This window comes from Anopheles coluzzii, chromosome 3 (assembly GCF_943734685.1).
Source record: "Anopheles coluzzii chromosome 3, AcolN3, whole genome shotgun sequence".
In the NCBI taxonomy this organism is placed as follows: Eukaryota; Metazoa; Arthropoda; class Insecta; order Diptera; family Culicidae; genus Anopheles; species Anopheles coluzzii.
In genome coordinates, this window is record NC_064671.1 from 14,679,649 (window position 1) to 14,687,592 (window position 7,944).

Below are 7,944 nucleotides of genomic sequence, written 5' to 3' on the forward strand. Positions count from 1 at the left end.
GAACTAGAATCAACCAGCTTTTCCATCATTTTGTGTATGTTTGGGAATACTTCAGTAACCATTTATCATCTTTTTTTTGCGGATGGCTGCCAATGCTTTTAATCATGAGTATAATAATCATACAGGGTTTTCCAGGAGTTCTCATAGCTGTGGGACACTTCCTTGACTCTTTCTTATCGGAAGTGAACTTCACATGAAATTGGACTCTATGGCACCCTTTTTAGACAGGCTCCGTGATAATTCCTGTTAGATTTGTCCAACAAGGGTGCTATAGGGTCAAATTCACATTACATTAAGTTCATTTCACGTATGAAAGAGCCAATACAGGGTTTCCCACGATTTATTGGTTGGTTCCCACGATTTATTGGTGCGTTCCCACGATTTTTTGGTCATTTCCCATAATTTTTTGGTAGCAACCCACGATTTATTGGTCGGTTCCCAAATATTATTGGTCGGTTCCCAAATATTATTGGTCGTTTCCCAAATATTATTGGTCGGTTCCCAAATATAATATAATATAATACCGACCAATAATATTTGGGAAACGACCAATAATATTTGGGAACCGACCAATAATATTTGGGAACCGACCAATAAATCGTGGGTTGCTACCAAAAAATTATGGGAAATGACCAAAAAATCGTGGGAACGCACCAATAAATCGTGGGAACCAACCAATAAATCGTGGGAAACCCTGTAAAGTGTCCCACAGCTATGAGAACTCCTGTGAAAAGATTAAAAAAGCTGATAAATTAGTCTATTATGTAAAAGCAAAATGAAATAAAATATTAGTTACCAAAAGATAAAGTAAACATGACTTAAAAAAACGATTTCTAAATATTATTTGAGAAACAATCAATTATACAAACAAAAACGCAAGCAACAATTAAACTGACAAGTGAGAAATAAAAACAAAATAGATCTCTTAATACGACCAATGAAATAGGATACTCTTTGCGTAAGATTCACGCACTTTGTTTAATATTCTGATGCAATAAATTAAAACAACCATTTCATGTAACCATATCAGCCTATCCTACTTCCCGATGCACCGACCTAGAGGCGCGACAGTGCCTGGTCTAGTCAGTGGCGTCTGCCCATAATGCATACCGTGTTATATGTTATTTAAATGTAGCACAGCATCATTTCGCTGGTTCCAAAAACAAAACAAAACCGACGATATCACAAAAAGCTTCCAATCGATCGGATGAGAGGGAGGGATCTCGTTACGCGCGTGTCCTACACATTTCACTATTCCCACAGAGTTAAGTCATATCCCAACGATTCCAGTTCTGTTATCGTTATGCGCGCGGTTTGGCATTGCGCCACACGCCCCCAAACAGAACATCTGAATAATCGCACGGTTATTCGGTAGCTACTACCACAGCTACTACCACCAAACGATCGACATCCAAGCAAGCACACTAGCATGCTCGTTATGTTCGAGCCAACCTACCCGCCATTCATCGCGTCCCTCGTTTTCTCGAACATGCATCGAACAGGGCACAACTGGGCTAGCAGCGGGTATAGCGTTATCCGAGCCCTGCCTTGAACGTGATCATCACGTAACAAGTCGGATATGTGTGTTACTATTAGCATGCATCATGCTTGCTTGGAACGAGCGCTATCGTATGCGAAAGATTTGAATGGCACATGGTTTGACACTGTCAAAGACAATCGATGCAGATCGTATTCGACCGAATCGGTTGAATTTGATTTCCTTTGATCGGGCGCTTGTTCTTGTTTGCTTATCTACCCGCTGTCGTTACGTTTAAGCTTTCTGTTCAAGCTGTTAACGCATCTCCACCCCACTCCGGGCTGGGCTGCGTGAGCCTCTTTCACTCTGCACAGTGCTAGCAGCGGCGACCCCAGCACAGTTTTTTGGTAGTAAGTGGTTGTACTTTTGAAAGCAACCGTGATTACATTATCCGCAACGTGCTGTTGTGGGCGCTTGTTTTGTAATAGGAAATTACTTTAAACATGTTACCGATCTAGAATTTGCATTCCAAATGCCGCCGAAAAGATGATCTAACACCAACAACGTGTTAAACCGCTCCGTAGAGGAAGGAGAAGTGGAAGCGAGTGGTTTGAAAACAAAAACATTTCTAGGATAAGAACGTAATTTTTGTTGTTTTCTTCCGCATGCCCTTTTTTTGGTCTACGCTATTAGCAATTCTGTCGAGGAATAATAAAATATTAATCGGACAGAAGCGACCAAAAGCACACTTCTCCTGCTTGTATAACAGTTCTGCTCCGCGTGTTGAATTATTTTGAATAAATGAATAATTAATTGTATATTATTGTTCAAATTACTGAGCTACTTAGGAGCAGCAAAAACATGAAACACACATGAAATTTAATTTAAATTTTCATTTTTGTAACAAAAAAGTAGTATTGCAATGCAAACCGCATAAATAAATTAAAAAAAAAAAACGTTAGTAATGCTTTCACGGAGCTTTTTTCAAAACAAACGATCCAGAAAAAGTAACGCAACCCGAACAGAACTAGTAACGCATAATCGTAAATGTTAACACTAACAATGTAACTACCATGACAAATCGTTACCAAGTGTTACTATCGATAGATACTAATAACGATGCGTTACAATCGTCTGTTTGGTTCGGTAACTCATCGAATAACACTTCACCACTACCATCGTTATTGTTGATTATCTCTTATTAATAACTTATTCTTAGCGAAAACTTAGAGAAACATGGCGAGAAACAAAAAAAATCCTTTCATTCAAGCGATACTATCAAACACTAAATTCATAACGCGTAAGCGTTACAAAGCATAACAGTTCGAATATATTTCGCTTTATTGGAAGCTCTCCATGAGATAAAGAGTAAGAAAATAAACACTAAAAAGGAAGATGCGGAGTATAGAATAGACCGCAACTGGCAAATAAGCAGATCACGCAGGCATGAGCTGCGTCGTAAGTTTTGTGTTACTGTCGATCAAGATATACACTGGAAATCCTATAGCCATAACCCTCCAATAGTCCCTAAAAAGCTTAAATTAAGCACTGCTACAATGGCATGTTACTTAAAGATTCGTTGCATTAGGCTAAGATGTCATCCACTTCGTCAAATACTGGACCATGGAGTAAACATACATCCAAAAGATTACAGATTATAGGCAGCGGCGGATCTAACGGTAGGCGGACTAGGCGGTTTTACAGGGGCCTCAACTCGTCTTACCGCCTAGGGCCCCCGATACCCTTAATCTGCCACTGATTATAGGTCTACTGCTAAACCGCAAAGTCTAACCAAGGCAGCCTGCAAAGTAAAATTCGAATCCCATCATTCGAATCCCAAATGAACCGGTGTGCGATATACGTAAATCAAATACGTCACAGGCCTTCGTAATACGTCACAGCCAATGGTCGTAGCTGGTTAACATCAACCAACAGACTAACTAAGAATGTTTCCCGTTCAAGCGAGCGGGAAGTTTTTCTTACAGGATGTTTCAGGACTTATGATACTTCTGACACACTTTCTGGACACTTTCGCAACTTTCGGTGCATTGATGATAAAGCTATCATATTTCTAGTCCTGTTGTGACGGAATGTGGATTCGATGGTATCCTTCTTGAAACATATAATTTCCCTTTAGAAAAGTGTTGTTCCAACAGGATTGCTATTCAATCCACTTCGTGTCATATAACAAGAAAAATCCTATGAGGTACGCCAATGGTTTCTAATATGAATTTGCTATTTCCATTAGCGAGTTGTAATTGAACCTGTTTGAATAACTTTAATGGAATTACTAATGTTTCGCAAACGTTAACTTCTGGAAGAAAGTCCATGCACAGAAACCAAACACACATAAACGGGTGTTGTTTGTGATTTAGAGCAGATAGTAAAACACAAACAACAAATGCATCAACTCACTTTCCATTCCAGCTGTGATGCATATGAAAACAGCCGCTACCATTTGCACCCACTGCTCTCTAGCCATTTTCTAGGAAGTCCTTTGTGAGAGCAGTCGGTTTGCCCTTGCACCGCCCACCCGAGACACAAATGCAGCCTCCAAAACGTGCCAATGGACAAACAAAGCCAATGGCGGCAACAAAACACAACACACATAAAACGTCGACGCTTTCTCCTTCGCCTGAAACAAAAAAAAAACCACAACCCGTGCACATTAGCATCGGCCTGTGTTGTCGCCTGTTTGTGTGTGTTCGAGCTGCTTTCGAAAAGGGAGGAGCACCGCCCACTCACGTGTCGATTAGCATTTGTTCTGCGCTTAAACTGCTGCTTAACTTTCACCCGGAGCATCGGGATACCGGATGCCGTGATTGTTTGCCGCAGTTGCACCGTATTCCACCCCAGGTTGCTGTTGATCGTCACTTTCCCCCGAACCGTGCTGCGGGCCGTGCCGTGATCGCTACCTGATGGTTTTATTTTTGTCTTTTGTGTCCGGGCCTTCTGTTTTGGCTGGAAGAACGGTTGCTGGCTGGCTGGCCTCCCTTTTGGACCAGTTCCGAATTTCGTCCTTTTCACCTTGAAAGTCCGGCGATTGGGCTGTACATCCGTTACTGGTGTTGTGGGGAGGTACTGCCACTCCTCACGGATTCAAATAAGCTTCGCTTTTCTCCTCCACACCGTGTATTCGCATTTTATTATCAAATGTGTTCTATTGCCAATTCCAATTGGCTGTTCTTCCCCACCCCGATTCCCAAGCATTGCATGTAATTTGAATGTCAGTGTGAGAGTGCGGCTCTTGAATTTTCTTTTTCACTTTACTGTTTGTTTGTGCGGGCGCGTGTGCGCCTTCCTTTCGCCCTGCTATAAATGGACGATTCCAATGACGGGTCCGGTTGCGATCGCTGGGACCAAGGGCCCTCTTGTTTCGCGCCGCATACCTACATGTCAATCAATGAGTCACGCGGCACTTACATAACGGTAGCGGGCGCTGGAAACGGGAAAATACTGTACGGTATTGGGCCGGTACGTTCGCCCCGAAAACGGTCGGGGATGGGCGCATGCGGGCTGGAAGGCGCCAGGACAAGCGAAGGGCGTGAACTTAATGTGTGTTGTGTGTCCATAACACCCCCAGTGCATCCCAAGCGCGCGAACACCGCGCGCTCAAGATCATGATCGCGAACAATCGGTGCCACTCCAAAAACAGTCAACGTTAAATATAATGCCTCCCCCCCCACTCCGTTTCTACCGCGTAACGTGATGCCAAGGGACGCCTAGGCGTGTGTGTGTGTGTGTGTGGTAAGGGAAGAAGAGTGCGCAGGAGTGCGCTAATGTTATTTCGTTCGCGAGCCCCGTTACCGAAACGATTTGCATTGCGGGGCCTTTTGTATCCGCCGCTCCCGTTGCGGTTGCCGGTTGCGGTTGCCGGTCTGGTGCACTCACACTTTGCGCCGAAAACACCCAAATGCAACTGGGGAGAATGGGGGTGGGGGGGATGAGATTTCGAATGCAGCCAGCCGTGGGGCGTGTGTCACGGCAGCACACGTCGAGCACAATTCCCCGTTAGCTGCTGCGGCCCGATTTGCTGATGGGGAACGTGTTCCGATTGGCACGGGACACGATCCCGCAAAGCGCGGTACTACACCAAACCGTTAGTGACGATCGCTCATTCAGCAAAAAAGCAAAAGCATACACATACAACAACAACAACAAAAGGAAACGAAAAAAAGAGAAACGAACGAGGAACGCTACATTCAAGATCATGAGATACGCCCTCTCGATGCTGCCGCACAACGTATGCGAGAAGAAATCGATCAAATCCTTCCCTCTTACTGTGTTATCTGGTTACAGTTGTGTATGTGCGTCTTCTGGACGAGCAGGGGGGGGGGACATCTATCGCAGGACTGGATGGGTGCAGGATTGATGCACGGAACGGGGAGGAAGAAGCGATTCGACAGAAGGAATTACAATACATTTTGCATAAGGATGTAAATTAGCCACACTTATTCTAAATGATGATGATGTTAAGCTGCCACTCTTGATAGCACCACCGTTTCAACCTCCTCCCCTCATCCACCTCTCCCTATCGCTCTCCCTTCTTTTCTCTCTTTTTTTGCTCTTTCCTGTCCAGCAGAGAGTTTGGAAGGCTCGCGCGCTTCGCTTTTCGTGATCTTCCATCCATCCTTTCCGCTTTGATTGATTCGCCAACCAAAACCCAAAACGGACCCACGGTAGGCACCGCGGCAGAGCCCTCGCGCATAAATTGAGCCACGATTATACAACGTTGATATTGAGCTAGGGCTAGCAAAGGCAAAACTCTAACCGAACGTGCATGCAGGAGCCGGACGCACCCAGAACAAACAGAAAAGGATATGCAATCGCAGCAATGGGACGCCGGAGCAAGCGTTCGTCTAATGCAGTCGGGTTGGATGCTGTTCGGGTCGGTAGTGGCGTGGCGTACGATTTGAAAGTATTTTCGTTTATAAGAGATTATAGAGAGTTTGCATGATCGTTAGTTGGTTTATAGTACCTCAACGTAGCATGCTCAGTCCATTCCTGTTTACAATGTTTGTTAATGATGTTCCAAATATTCTTCCCCCTGAAGGACATCATCTCTTGTATGCCGATGACATAAAGATGTTTCTTCCTGTCACCAATATGGGTCCGACTTTATGGTCCTTCAGAATTTTCTTAGTGTCTTCCGTACATGGTGTAATTGCATCTTTTCAGAACTATAAATGTTCTGATATCAATGTCCTGGTCGATGTTTTCATTTACCCGCTCTCGTAATCCGTTGACTATTGGTCTTATACGCAGAATGTGTCGATATCTACGGGACGTTTCTTGTGTTAAGGCTCTCTATTGTAGTCTGATCCGTCCTATCCTTGAATATGCAAGTATTGTTTGGTGTCCTTCTCAGGCAGTGTGGATCTCCAAACTGGAACGCGTCCAACAATATTTTACGCGTGTATTAATTTTGGGGTTTTTTGGGTACACTTCCGCCACACTTCCGTGTTATCTGGAACGAACATTCATTGCTGGTTTACTGTTGGACAACATCGATGCGCCATCATTACACTGTCCTGCGTTATCTTTTATTTCCAATCCCGCGCTTTTCGCTCTCGTAATCCTTTTGCCACCTTCCGACGTACGCAGTATGCCAGCAATGGTCCTTTGGTAAGCTGTTTGCGTCGATTTAGTGTATGTTATGGCTGGTTTGACTTTAACCTCTTTCTTTCCTCTTTCCGTTCAGCTTCTTCTCTGTTTTTCTTTACGAATCATGTCCGTACTTTTACCTAAACCTTTGATTCCTTTCCAATGAGCTAAAAATGTACGAATTCTGCACCTGTGGCTAATGTGACAACTAACTGTAGTTAGTTTAGTGTTACTAGGTTAGCTTAATGTTTGAAATGAAATGAAATACACGTTTTACCTTTATTAACGCTAGAAATAGAGATCAAATACAAGCAGTATCATTTTTACTGTTAACTGCGGAGTACGTAGTGAGAATATACCGTGAGAGCGTTACGTTGGCTTGCTTGGATCCTTCACTATGTTCTGAGACAGTGCCGATTTTGCATTAACTAGTTAATTTGGCCCGATTACGGGGTTATGCAAGATATTGTAAGTACTTTGATATCTTTAGGATGCGAGCAACGGATTTTTTAACTCCAAGGGACACATTAAGAGAAACTGGTTCAGAACCCATAGCGATCCTGGAACTAATCCTGAACCCATGTCGATCCAATCCCATACAGGTCTTAGAATTAGCCATAAACCCACACTGGTCCTAGAACTGATTATAACCCATTACCAGTACTTTAACTGACATCATACCAGTCGTGGAATTGATCCCAATCCCACACCGGTCCTGCAATTGATCTTGACTCTATACCGGTGCTGGAATTGCTCCTAAAACCGTACCGGCCCTGGAATTGCTCCCGAACCCATACCAGAACTTACACTGAACCAATACCGGTGCTGGAACTGATCCCGTCCTCATACAGATCCTGAAACAT